Below are 14326 nucleotides of genomic sequence, written 5' to 3'. Positions count from 1 at the left end.
GGAATGGTTTGAAATACCATTCGCTCCGTTCCAGCCATTATTATGAGTCAGTCCTCCCCTCAGCAGGTCTCCTCAGTTCCCTGGTAACTGATTTTAAATTCAGCACAATGTGAATACAATAGCTTGGGTCTGTGTCTGAAAACAGAGTTCTAACCAATACATGATGTTCATACAATGAAGACAATAGCACAGTCAGAAGGTTTTGCTATTCGAAATCCCTCTACATTGTACATAATAAAATGTTGTTTGCCACTGGTGCGTCAATTCATCTTTAATTCAATCAGTTGTCATGACTACATGGCATCTTGTCATCTCAAGCAGCCTCTTTGTCATGACACCTGGGGGATGATGTGACACACTCATGTTCCTGTCCTCTCACACACACTCCATAAGAATCATGATGACCATAATTCAGTATGTTCTGTTAGAGGAGGTGAGCAAAAGTGTTATCTAACACCTGGCTCTCTTTCTATTTAGCTGGGGGTAAGTGCCCGTACCACATAGACTGTGCCCGTGAGGGGCGGCACTTCTGCAAACCTGGCACCTCCTTCTGCGGCCCCTGCCTCACCCCATTGGAAGAGAACGAGGAAGGACAGTGTGTAGCAAGGAAGAGGCGCCATCACCATGGTATGTTGGTCTGGATATTACGCACACATTATGCACACTCAAAAAGCCCCCACAATCTCCATTATAATGTAGGAAAGCAAGGGGATTTGGGTAATTTACGAAAGATGTTATTGAATTTATTTGATGAAGCTGCTTCAACAGCACAGGGTCATTTTCTACGTATGTTCAATGAACATCGATCATCATCCTTTCCCTGGTTGTGTCTGCATCCCAAATGGCACACTATTCCCTACATAGTGCACTACGTTGACCCCTTTGTAGTTTACTATGTAGGGAATAGAGTGCCATTTGGGACACAACCTGTGTCAGGCTACAGATCTCTGAGCATCCAGACATGGGTTATGGGGTTAGGTCAAACGCAGTTTGGTCACACAAAGTGGTTCATGAGCTGATGCAGAGAGGCTGCCGTTTAATTGGATGTGTGTGTGTACGTGTGCCTTTGTTCGTGACGTAGCCATGAGTAACTAACTCTGTGCTTTAAGAGTGAGCATAGTGAACCACAGTGACACAGACAGGAAACCCTCACTGCTCCTCTTTCTCCTCCTCCCTCACTCTCCCAGTCCCCCTCCTTGCTTACTGCATTCACTCTCAATCTCCCTCTTCTATATTTATTTGATACCCCCTTTTTTTTACTCTATCGCCTTCCTTATCAATTCCTCTCCCTCCTTCTCCCTATTGATCTCTCTCCCTCGATCTCTTCAGCATCAATCTGTCCTTATTTCTCCCTCTCTCTGTGCGCTGTAGTTTGATCCTGTGTTTCTCTAATCCCCGCTCCTGCTGCCCACAGACAGATGACCACCGCATTTAATCACCCAGAGTACTGCATGCATCTCTCTCCTGCATCTCTCACTCTCTCTCCATCTCTCTCACTCCCTTCCATCTCTCTCCCCCTCTCCCTTTCTCTCTGTTACTCTCCCTTCCATCTCTCCCTCTTTCACTCTCTCTGGCTCCTTCATACAATCTAATTTCATTCTGTAAAAGCGTTGCTCCGTGGAAATAAATAACTTTTTTTTTTTATTGTCCGGTGATTTTACAAGGCATGCCATGGTTTGTGAAAGATATTGAGGAGAGGAGAAATAGAGAGGAAGAGGGAGATATTCTCTCTTACCCTGCCACCTCTACCTTGTGTGTGTGTGTGTGTGTGTGTGTGTGTGTGTGTGTGTGTGTGTTTCTCTCTCTGTGTGTGTTTCTCTCCAGGATTAATAATTTAGTTGGGTCTGCAGCAGAGGACATTAGATTAGGGGTCACGGCATCACACAGAGAGATATGAGGACATTAGATTAGGGGTCACGGCATCACACAGAGAGATATGAGGACATTAGATTAGGGGTCACGGCATCACACAGAGAGATATGAGGACATTAGATTAGGGGTCACGGCATCACACAGAGAGATATGAGGACATTAGATTAGGGTCACGGCATCACACAGAGAGATATGAGGACATTAGATTAGGGGTCACGGCATCACACAGAGAGATATGAGGACATTAGATTAGGGTCAGGCATCACAGAGAGATATGAGGGCATTAGGGGTCACGTCATCACACAGAGAGTTATGAGGACATTAGATTAAGGGTCACGGCATCACACAGAGATATGAGAGAAAGAAAAATAAGAGCGGATGAAAAGGAGAGCGAGAACTTTGTGGAGGAGTTTATCAACCTAGGAGCATCTAATTTGCAGAACTTCTGACACAAAGCAGAAGCGGTGTGTGTGTATTGTGAAGGCTAGGTCGTTGTGGTGGTGTGGTATGAGTGCTACAGACCACTGGGCTAGGTTACATAAACCTGTGAGGGCTGGCTAGAACAAACTGACCCTGTGGGGAGCCTACCTTGTGGTCAGAGACTGCTGGCTATGTCTGAAATACTACCCTATTTCACAGGTTAGCGGTTTTTGTCATGAATCTTATTCTGAAAGCAGCTCTGCAGAGTGGTCACTAGCTGGCACAACCACAAAATTATAAATTCAGAATTTTTTTACCTTACCCTAACCTGAACCTAAACTTAACCACACTGGTAAGCCTAATGCCTAACCCTAACCTTAAATTAAGACCACTTTTCATGAATCTTTAAAATATAGCCAATTTTGACTTTATAGCTGGCCTATCTAAGGGGAAATCGCTCAGTTCTGCATCCAGGACAACCTGTATATAGCACACTGTTTTTTACCAGGGCCCATATGGTGCCATTTGGAATGCAGCCCCTATGTACAGGATGAGGTGTACATCAATGGAGATGTGCTCCTAATCAGAGTAATCCGGACATGTCACCATGCAAAGCCTTACCTTTTATGTGCTAAACATATTTGTGCTTATTTTTTAGCATGATCTTATCTCCATAGGCTGTGTCTATTGAGGAAGCTTATGGATGTTTTTTCCAGTATACATGTAGACAGAGGCTGTTGTCCATGGAGGGATGAACCCATCCAGACACAGCAGGACCAGGGAGAGGCTTATGTGACCCAGTGGAGCCGAAACTGATACATTATTAAATCTAGCAACTCGGATGTCTTAGATTATGTATGAGAGAGCAGCAGGATGCACATCAGTATACACTACAGGAGGTTGGTGGCACCTTAATTGGGGAGGACGGGCTTGTGATAATGTCTGGAGGGGAATAGGTGGAATGGTATCAAATGCATCAATCACATGGTTTGATGCCATTCCATTTGCTCCGTTCCAGTCATTAAGAGCCGTTCTCCCTCAGAAGCCTCCACTGGTATACAAAAATAAGCAAATACACTCTCCACAGCAACATGTAATACACACATTTACAAATTGACACAAATGCAAACACACTCTTGTTTTCTCTTTCACACGTGCACGCGCACACACACACTAATACAAAGATATTTGAGTGTAGGTGCCATGCTTTGTAGGTAAAGTTGTCATGGGTAGGTTCCACAGGAGTCTGGTGAGGGGAGGACGGCTTATAATAATGGCTGGAATAGAGTGAATGGTATTAAGCATTTGAAACTGTGTTTCATACCATTCAATTAACTCTGTTCCGGCCATTACTATGAGCCACCCTCCCCAATTAAGGTGCCACCAGCCACCGGCGGTAGGTACAATATGTATCTTCTCAGAATGGGAAGAGTAGTACTGTTATTCACTGGTTATACAGTGGCCGCCATGAGGAGCAGAGGTGACAGGGTAGGTCAATTACAGTAGCTAAGTGAGTACAGTTAGTGAACAGTACTCTTTGTGTGTGTAAGACAAGCCTGTGTTTGACATCAAGGCATACACTTCCATAGGTAAACACTGGAGCTATGGGCCCTGTCTGGTAATAAGGCTGGCAACCAGTCAGGAGAACTGGATATATATACACACAGTATGTACTGAGGGCAGAGCTCTACTCAGAAACAGGGACGTGTGGTCATCAACAGCAGGTAAAGCTGTGGTCAAACTGACCCCTCCATAGTCAGACATAGAGGCTAATAATAGATCAGAGCTGGACATGGGGAACAGGGAGAACCCTAGAGATGGGGAGAGATGGGGTGCGGGGTAGGGATGATGCATAGGGGGCTAAGCAAAAGCTAATGAAGCTCTCTAATGGAGCCTAATGACAGCTGTTGACAATCCATTAGGAATCAGGGATGTTATACAATGCCATGCTATTAGTTGATTCAGTGTGAGCTCTGACTATGTTAGTCCTGATGGGAAATGCATTGTGGAGTCGTTGAGTGGTAGTGATGTTCATTTAAAAATAGTGAAGTCCTTATTTCAATATTCTGTTTAACATGGTGACTACTAGGGTTGATGGAATTTGATAGACACCTGTACAAGGGACAATACTCTTGGGAGTTTGGTGTTCAGGAATTATTCACTTGAAAATGTGTTTTATATAGCTACGATGAGTGTCACCATGGAGAGAGAAATGGGTTGTTGCAATGTTGAGGATGGAATAGTTAACCAAGACATGTTATGGATGTTGACCAAGTACCTCTGACCCAAATATAGGCTTGGGTCAACATGCTTTACCATGTGTGGTCAAGAAGAAGCTATAGCTGCTAACATTCCGGTGAAAATGATTGCCCATCTAACCTAGTTGAATTGAATTGAATCCCCAGCTGACAAGGTAGAAATCTGTCATTCTGCCCCTGAACAAGGCAGTTAACCCACTGTTTCTAGGTCGTCATTGTAAATAAGAATTTGTTCTTAACTGACTTGCCTTAAATAAAAATGGAAGAGGTCCAATTGAAAATACTCACCGGCACATTGTTCTCATAGCCACAAGAGGGCAACAGTAGACCCTAAGAATGAACCCCCTGAGAAATTCCCACCCCTGAGAAATATTAGTCAGGAAACCACATTCACATCCAGTTTTTGTGAGAAGTCATATCGTATAAAAAAGGTCATGACAGCTGTGACGGAAACAGGCAGTTTCGGTGTCATTTTATAAGTTTAGACAGAATTTGTTTGTTTCTGTAAAATTAATTATGCAGGAAATGGCAGTGGAAATGCTCTTTATGCTCAAATACTGATATAATAACCATCATATCGAAGTAAATTTGAGTCACGCGATGATATGGTGTGATCCTCCCACTACGACTCGGGAATCCATGCGGTTTATTAGGCTACAAATGAAATAAATGATTATGATGCACTTCACAGCGTGGTGAAAGAGCACTATGATTATCTTGATGCTGCTTTCCAATAAATCTCAAGGGTCTTATTCCGCTGACGTAGTGATCGATGCTTGACTGCCATTTGACAACAAAAAATGTTCTTGCTCTTATCCATAATAATCTCATCGTGTAGACTAGCACAGCCTACCCACACTGTATCTGTGAGCTGTTGACTAGAGCGCAGGTACCAGGACCAGAGTAGACACATTTGACATTTAATGGTAAAATATTGCTCTTTTTTTTAATGCCGAATTCCTAAAATATTTGCATGAAAATCTGTCTCCAATTGGATGGAAACCTAGCTAGTGAGACTAATATATTTTTGTACTATTGCAAGCTATGTATTGATGAAATAATGCATACTGTTTGGTTATGTGGGTCTGAATTCAACTATTCGGTCAGGTTTTATACTCATTCAATCTGGGTAAACAATTAGAAAAAGTGTCAAGTTTAATTTACATATCCATTAGATACTTTTATTCACCTTCAAGACCCATTCCTTCAGTTCACAAACAAGAGCAGGCAGCCCTTTGACTGTAAATACAAATGACAAATTCGGTCGTTATGTTGTGATGGGAAATGATAGGTAACTGAATGCGTTGTCCTGATGTATAACTAAGGCCCAGCCAGGGTGGGGAAAGGGTGGATAGAGATGATAGGAATAAGAGAGTCTGACTGTTTAGTGTTTGTTTTCATAAACTTACATCCCTCTTCTTCTACTTCTATGATATCATGGCAGTCCGCAAACAAATGTTTAAGGTGCATGCCGCCACCTACTGCGCAATCAATCATGGTCTGCCTAGTTCTGTACTACTAACCCCCCACACACACACACACACACACACACCTTTTTCTCCATTTTGTCCACACTAATCGCTGTAATTTCCAACCCAGCACGTTGTCAAGCCCTCTCTTACCCACGCTCAAGGCTAGTGCACCTTACATCCCTCTTGGCACCTCTCTGGGTTATGGTTAATTATCAACCTGGTGCCAAAACCTCCTCTCTGATGCATGGAGAGGTGTATGCTTAGTCGGTGTGTGAGGGTTTACTGACACACACACACACACCAATTTCCCCGTTCTTATTTTCTCTATCTACTACACACTCCCACTCAAACAAACATATATAAATACATACCCTTATGCTCCCTTTTGTGGTTCATACTCACTGATTCCTCTATGTACTGTCTCACTCAAGTACTCATGCCAACACAACATTTCAGGAATGTTCTCTTTTTCTTTTAAATGTTGAAATTTTCCTCAAATGTTGTTTAAGTTAGCTAACAAAGTAGGGTATAAAGTGCCAGGTACACTGGCACACTTGGAGCACTCCACCACCTGCAAAGTACAGATGGCATGACCCACCCCCACTGACACCTGCTGTGGATCACACTAAATGGGATAGAATGGGGTGAGAAAGTAACAAAGCACAGACTGAAAGTGCCGTCACATCATATCACGCACATTACCACCGCCAGATGGCCACCCTTCTGTAGAGGACAACACCTTAATCATTAATAACACGGCGCTCACGCTAATACAAACACAATGAGACATTACTAAGCATTTTCAAAGAAGTGGCTTAGTTGGTGATATGGCTCATGATGTCTCACTATAGTAATTAAATATTGAATCTGAATCATATTTAGCTTATCACGTAAACAGTGTAGAATTACCTGGTCTTTTAGAGTAACCTTGGGGAGGGAGAGATTATCACCATTAGCACTCAGCTGAGTGAGATTTAGGGACTTGTGTGTGTGAGAGGGAGCAGGGCCGAGACAGAGGGGCGGGGTGATTGCACAAGCCCCCTGCGGTGCTTCAACCCCTGGCCACACACACACTATGTATACCGGTAACCAGGAGAACTGTGGCCTAGTCCTGGAATGTGGCCTACTGTCTGGCCAAAAGAGCTGTTAAACAACACCCTGGCTTTGTCTCTCTTTCACTGTTGCCCAAACAAACAACACACCGGCACACTCTCTATCACACACACAAACACATTTATGCACACGCGCGCACACACACTCACTGGCTCTCTGGCTCTCTCATGGGTTGCTTCATGCACTTGCAGTCACACAACAGGATGTCCTGTTTCTTCTAATGCTTGCTCTTTCACGCCCACACTCTGTTCTGTTATATGGTTACCACCTTAAATTACATTTTTTGGGCAAAAGGCAAACTCCCTCCATTCATTGAATCAGGTGACTCATTCATCACAAAACCCACTGATATTGCCAACTACTTTAATGATTTTTTTCATCTGCAAGATTAGCAAATTTAGGCATGAAATGACAGAAACAAACACTACTAAATAGGTAAACACTAACTGACCAAATTATGAAGGACAAGCATTGTAACTTTGAATTCCGAAAAGTGAGTGTGGAAGAGGTGAAAATATATTTTTGTTTATCAACAATGACAAGCCACCTGGGTGACAACTTGGATGGAACATTTCTGAGGATAATAGCAGACGATATTGCCACTCCTATTTGCCATATCTTCATTCTAAGCCTACAAGAAAGTGTGTGTGCCCTCAGGCCTGGAGTGAAGCAAAAGTCATTCAGCTAACCAAGAATAGTAAAGCCCCCTTTACTGGCTCAAATAGCAGACCGATCATCCTGTTACCAACCCTTAGTAAACTTTTGGAAAGAATTCTGTTGAACCAGATTCAATGTTATTTTACAGTAAACAAATTGACAACAGACTTTCAGCACGCTTCTAGGGAAAGGCATTCAACATGCATGGCACACACAAATGACTGATGATTGGCTGAGAGAAATTGATGATAAAAGATTGTGTGAGCTGTTTTGTTAGACTTCAGTGTGGCTTTTGACATTATCGATCATAGTCTGCTGCTGAAAAAACTTGCGTGTTATGGCCTTACATCCCCTGCTATATTGTAGATAGAGGTACCTGTCTAACAGAACACAGGGGGTGTTATTTAATTGAAGCCTCTCCAACATAATCCAGGTAGAATAATTAATTCCCCAGGGCAGCTGTCTAGGCCCTTTACTTTTTTTTTCAATCTTTACCAATGACATACCACTGAAAGCCAGTGTGTCTATGTATGCGGATGACTCAACACTATACACTTCAGCTACTAAAGCGAGTGACAAAGAGCGGCAGTTAGTTTCAGAATGGGTGGCAAGAAATAAATTAGTCCTAATTATTTCAAAAACTTAGTATTGTATTTGGGACAAATCATTCACTAAACTCTAAATCTCAGCTAAATCTTGTAATGAATAATGTGGAAGTGGAGCCATTTGAGGTGACTAAACTACTTGCAGTAACCCTGGGTTGTAAACTGTCATGGTCAAAACATATTGATGCAACACTAGCTAATATGGGGATAAGTCTGTCAATAATAAAGCACTGCTCTACCTTCTTAACAACAATATCAAGGTCATACAAGCCCTAGTTTTGTTGCACCCGGACTACTGTCCAGTTGTCTGTTCAGGTGCCACAAAGAGGGACTTTACAATTGTCTCAGAACAAGGCAGCACAGCTGGCCCTTAAATGTACATGGAGATCTAACATTAATAAGATGCATGTCAATCTCTCCTGGCTCAAAGTAAAGGAGAGACTTCATCACTACTTATTTTTGTAAGAAGTATTGACATGCTGAATGTACCGAGCTGTCTGTTTAAACTACTAAAACACAGCTCGGACACCCATGCATACCCCACAAGACATGCCACCAGAGGTCTCTTCACAATCCCAAATCCCAGAGTAGTCTAAGGGAGGCGCACAGTGCTACATAGAGCCATGAACCCTATTCCACATCAGGTAACTGATCCAAGCAGTTGAATCAGATTTAAAAAATATATAAAAATATACCTTATGGAACAGCGGGGACTGTGAATAGACACACACTCAGGCACAGACACACGCATACACAGACACATGATAACACACTCCCTCTATACACATGCACATGGATCTTGTATTGTGTGGTAGTAGAGTAGTGGCCTGAGGGCACACACTTAATGTGTGTTAAAATAGTTATGAATGTCATGTACTGTTTTTAATTGTGTTTAACTGCCTTAATGTTGTTGGACCCCAGGATGAGTAGCTGCTGCCTTGGCAAGAACTAATGGGGATCCTTAATAAACACAAATACAAAACTCACAAAATGTAGAAGCACAATATACATACATATAATAAGATATCCTGAACAAAGGCATGATGTGCATATGGACTCATTCTTAAATCTGCCAATGTCTTTCTCCTCAGGTCAAGTGACAGCCTTCTCTGATCTAGATGAAGAGATTGACTTCCTTCACTCAGTCATTGCCAAACAGGAAGTGTCAGAGGTCAAACAATCAAAACAATCAGGTGAGCCTTACATCCCGTATGCATTTCTATGAATTTTATTATGTTTCAGTTACTTTTCCATAGATGCGTGTCGATATATATAAAACGTTATCTACACCACAATAATAACATTGTCTGTCTCTCTCTTCCGCTCTCTTATTCTCTCTCTCTCTCCCCAGACACCCCCTCCAAGGCAGTTCCTATGACTCAGGCAAAGTTTCCCAGACAGAGAGGCAAGGCCCAACCTTCTGCGGAGCAGCCCACTATCGCAGCACCCTCTACCCGGACCCCGCAGTCTGCCACTGGGGCTCTGGAGAGGGTGGGACCGGGGGACCTGGAGGCCCCATAGCCATCCCATACCCCTCCAAGGACAGCCTCCTTGTCAGTAAGTGTCTTTATTAGTTGAAAGTAGTGACACGTTTATGGCGTAAGACCAGGCCAGCTCTACTAAGTGCGCTTAGGGTTGTTGTCCTGTTGGAAGGTGAACCTTTGCCCCAGTCTGAGGTCCTGAGCGCTCTGGAGCAGGTTTTCATCAAAAATCACTCTGTACTTTGCCCCTTTCATCTTTCCCTCGATCCTGACTAGTCTCCCATTCCCTGCCGCTGAAAAACATCCCCACAGCATGATGCTGCCACCACCATGCTGCACCATAGGGATGGTATTGGCTAGGTGATAAGAGTTCAATCTTGGTTTCATTAGACCAGAGAATCTTGTTTCTCATGGTCTGAGAGTCCTTTAGGTGCCTTTTGGCAAACTCCAAAAGGAGATGTCATGGGGCTGACATGTGCCGTCACTGAGGAGTGGCTTCCGTCTGGCAACTAAAGGCCTGATTGGTGGAGTGCTGCAGAGATGGTTGTCCTTCTGGAAGGTTCTCCCATCTCCACAGAGGAACTCTGGAGCTCTGTCAGAGTAACCATCGGGTTCTTGGTCACCTTCCTGACCAAGGCCCTTCTCCCCCGATTGCTCAATTTGGCCGGACGGACAGCTCTAGGAAGAGTCTTGGTGGTTCGAAACTTCTTCCATTTAAGAATGATGGAGGCCACTGTGTTCTTGGGGACCTTCAATGCTGCAGAAATGTTTTGGTACCCTTCCCCAGATCTGTCTTGGTTTTTGCTCTGACATGCACTGTCAACTGTGGGACCTTATACAGACAGGTGTGTGCCTTTCCAAATCATGTCCAATCAATTGAATTTACCACAGGTGGACTCCAATCAAATTGTAGAAACATCTCAAGGATGATCAATGGAAACAGGATTCATCTGAGCTCAATTTCGAGTCTCATAGCAAAGAGTCTGAATACTTATGTAAATAAGGTATCCGTTTTTTATTTTTAACAAATATGCAAACATTTCGAAAAACCTATTTTTGCTTTGCAATTATGGGGTATTGTGTGTAGATAAGGGGAAAAATAAGTAGGTATTTTTAATAAGGCTGTAACATTACAAAATGTGGAAAAAGTGAAGGGGTCTGAATACTTTCCGAAGGGAATAGATTTGAAAGTGGTTAGATTCCATCAGCAGTCACACACAATTTCATAATTTCTCCTCCTTTTATGGGTATCTTGTCTTCACTCTATCCTCTTCTCTGTTTGTTTCGACCTCTGCAGTTATGATCTCTGTGTGTATCATCTTTGGCACTGTGGCCCTGATCTTGGCTACAGTTTGCTGGGTAAGGTAAGACATCAGACAGTAACAATATCAATATGTTATTATTTAATTTGACAACTTAGATGTGCTAGACTCCCTTCTATTGTTTTACTGTCAAGTGTTTTTGTTAGAGCATGTTAAATAATTTTCCAACACATTTTATAAAGGATCAATTTAAGCACTTGCACTGTTATGATGCATCCCAAATGGCACCCTACTGCCTATGGTGCACTTTGGACCAGGGTCCATAAAGCTTTGGTCAAAGTAGTGCACTATATAGGGAATATCGCGCTATTGGGAAGTGTCCAAAATGCAGATTTAATTTTTATTTTATTTTACCTACTGTTCCTGCTCCAGTCTCCCTAGTCTCTAATGGCTCAGAATAATGTTGCCCCCTACAGGTTGCAGAAGGAATCACGTCTGGCCCAGAAGGTAGATTACCCTGCATTTGGAAGCAATGGAAATGGAACAGCCAACAGGACTTCAGTAAGTGCATTCTTCCGCATGGGGCAGAATACATCCACCTCCGCTAAATACGTTAGGAGTCTTTTCCATATTACCCAGATTAGACCCTGTTCTCTTTGGTCCTCTGTTGTTTCCACAATCAAGTGGGGAGGCTAATGACATCAGGGTAAACCCATCAGACCAGCTCCTTGAAAGGCCAACTCTTGAAGTTTGCAATTGTGTCCCAAAACAAAGTTTTGCTCAAAACATATTTGTGTACCCATGAGTGTGTGTACATTACTGTATTTATACAGGGGATATTGTTTTTCAACAGGAAACGTTCAAAAATGGCTGAAGTTTGTCTTTAATCTTAGTCCTGGATGAAGAAGCACTTTGAATATAAGATCCCTATTTTGAACATGCATTTTAGACCAGGATTAGCCTTAATCTATGTCCGGGATACCGTACCTACATGTGTGTAAATAAGGGACTAGACTATTTTTTTGTATGATTAATTTCCTTCTGTCAATGTGATTTGACCACAGGATGTCTGTGACGTAAGCATCTGATTTTCAGGCTTTGCCTCTTCTTTGCTTTTCCTCCCCGCTGAGGGTGGTTTTCATGGGTCTCTCTTCTCCTTCTCCCTTTTCTCCTCAGTCGGGGGATAAGAAGTTGGCCCAGAGTGCTCAGATGTACCACTACCAGCATCAGAAACAGCAGATGCTCTCCATGGAAAAGTGAGTTCTACTCCTCCTCTTGCCCTTTTCGGTCTCGCGTCCTTTCTCTCTCCCTACCTGTCCGACAATTCAGTTTCATTCAAATATGAATACACACACACATATTCATCTTGGTGCATTCTGTTGATTTTCAGACATAAATCGGAGACGAAAGTCACTGACTCAGAAGTCACATCAGATGAGGAAGAAGTGGGCGGAGACTTCACTGTGTACGAGTGCCCTGGCCTTGCACCGGTGGGTGTGCTAGGACACACACACACACACACACACACTCAGGCACAAACACATAATATATTCACACATTCTGTCCTTGTTTACACACAATATTCATATTGCTGATGACTGTGTTTGTTTGGCTTTTGTTTCATTGCAGACTGGAGAGATGGAAGTGAAGAATCCTTTGTTTGACGACTCTACCCTACACTACCAAGGGAATCCCAAGGGAATCCCATAGGCTTTAATGCATGCTGGAACACGCAGACACCACACACACAGAAACATACACCCAATTAAAACACAATACAAACCTACACACACACACGCAATTTCTTTACTCTGGAAAAGAGAAGCTTAACTCTCCAATCAGGTTGCTCTCTCAAAACTGGACAGGCTTATACAGATGTTGGATCTTAATTTGATGCATTTTGTTGCAGAAGGAAAATGATCTGCAGCAGGAGGAATTGAATGTCTATTTAATATTGAGAATCAATACCAGGGGGCAGCTGGAAGCAGTGTTTTGTAGGCTATACAATAATTTAGACTGTAGGTCCACTGACTAATTGTTGTATTATATGTTCAAGGCAAACAATAAGCAAAATAAATTGGTGGTTATCACAGAGCCTGTGTGGTCCAGTGGGTACAGCCGCTGACAATGGTAAACATATGCCAGAGTAGGCATGGGTTTGAATCTGGTCCACTAATGTCCTTTGAGAAACTAGTACATTTCTAGTTAATCTCTGTGGGCTGTACATTAACTCTTACTCAAGTCATTTCTGGAGGAAGTAACTTATTTTTACTCCATTACATTTGACCAAATTACTTTAGTTACATAGATTTTTAATATAATATTGTCACTGTCGGATGACATTTTTTACATGACTCGATACTATACGTCTGTATGAACGTTTCACAACCACTTGACCAATGAAATGTATTCAAAATAGGTTGTCATCAAAACTCTTAAGTCCATTGTCTCTCAAAGTTGTCCATCAAACCCAGTTTTATCTCCACCACGGCTCTCGAAGGGAAGCGCACGTCTTCATATTTTTGTTCTTGGGTTCTTAGCCAGACTCGATCAGAGGTAAGTTGCACTTTAATTACCTTCTGCCCTTGTAATATTATATATTTCTGAAGTAAGATAAGTCATTTCTAATTAGCTAATATATTAGAAATATAGAAATTAACTAGCTAGCTTTGGCTGACCCAGACTGTGACAGAAAAAGTTTAATCTCATGTTTTTAGCTCCCCATATGACCTCTGGTGGACAGAGTCATGACCTCTGGTGGACAGAGTCCTGCAGTCAGCACACCCCCTCAAAACTTGAGACATCTGTGGCATTGTGTTGTGTGACACAACTGCACATTTTAGTGGCCTTTTATTGTCCCCAGCACAAGGTGCACCTGTGTAATGATCATGCTGTTTAATCAGCTTGTTGGTAAAGACACACCTGTCAGGTGGATGGATTATTATCACCAACAGGGATGTAAATACATTTGTGGGAAAAGAATGTAGATTAAGACTTTTTTTGTCTGTCTGGAAAATGTCTGGGATCTTTTATTTCAGCTCATGAAACATGAGACCAACAGTTTACATGTTGCGTTCATATTTTCGCTCAGTATTGATATCACATTAGGTTGCCCTTACAAGACAAGCTGTTTAAACTAGATGCAGCGTCAACGATGTAGCTAGCTAACATTAGCAAGATCAACAG

General features: G+C 42.6%; 1 pseudogene; it reads left to right on the top strand.

The window, feature by feature from the left end:
- The first annotated feature begins 438 nt into the window (after window positions 1-438).
- Window positions 439-13234, top strand: LOC112220360 (annotated as a pseudogene).
- Window positions 13235-14326: the final 1092 nt, after the last annotated feature.

The sequence above is a fragment of the Oncorhynchus tshawytscha genome, unplaced genomic scaffold, assembly GCF_018296145.1.
Source record: "Oncorhynchus tshawytscha isolate Ot180627B unplaced genomic scaffold, Otsh_v2.0 Un_contig_15438_pilon_pilon, whole genome shotgun sequence".
Classification (NCBI taxonomy): domain Eukaryota; kingdom Metazoa; phylum Chordata; class Actinopteri; order Salmoniformes; family Salmonidae; genus Oncorhynchus; species Oncorhynchus tshawytscha.
This window is presented reverse-complemented; position numbering and strand designations above follow the sequence as displayed.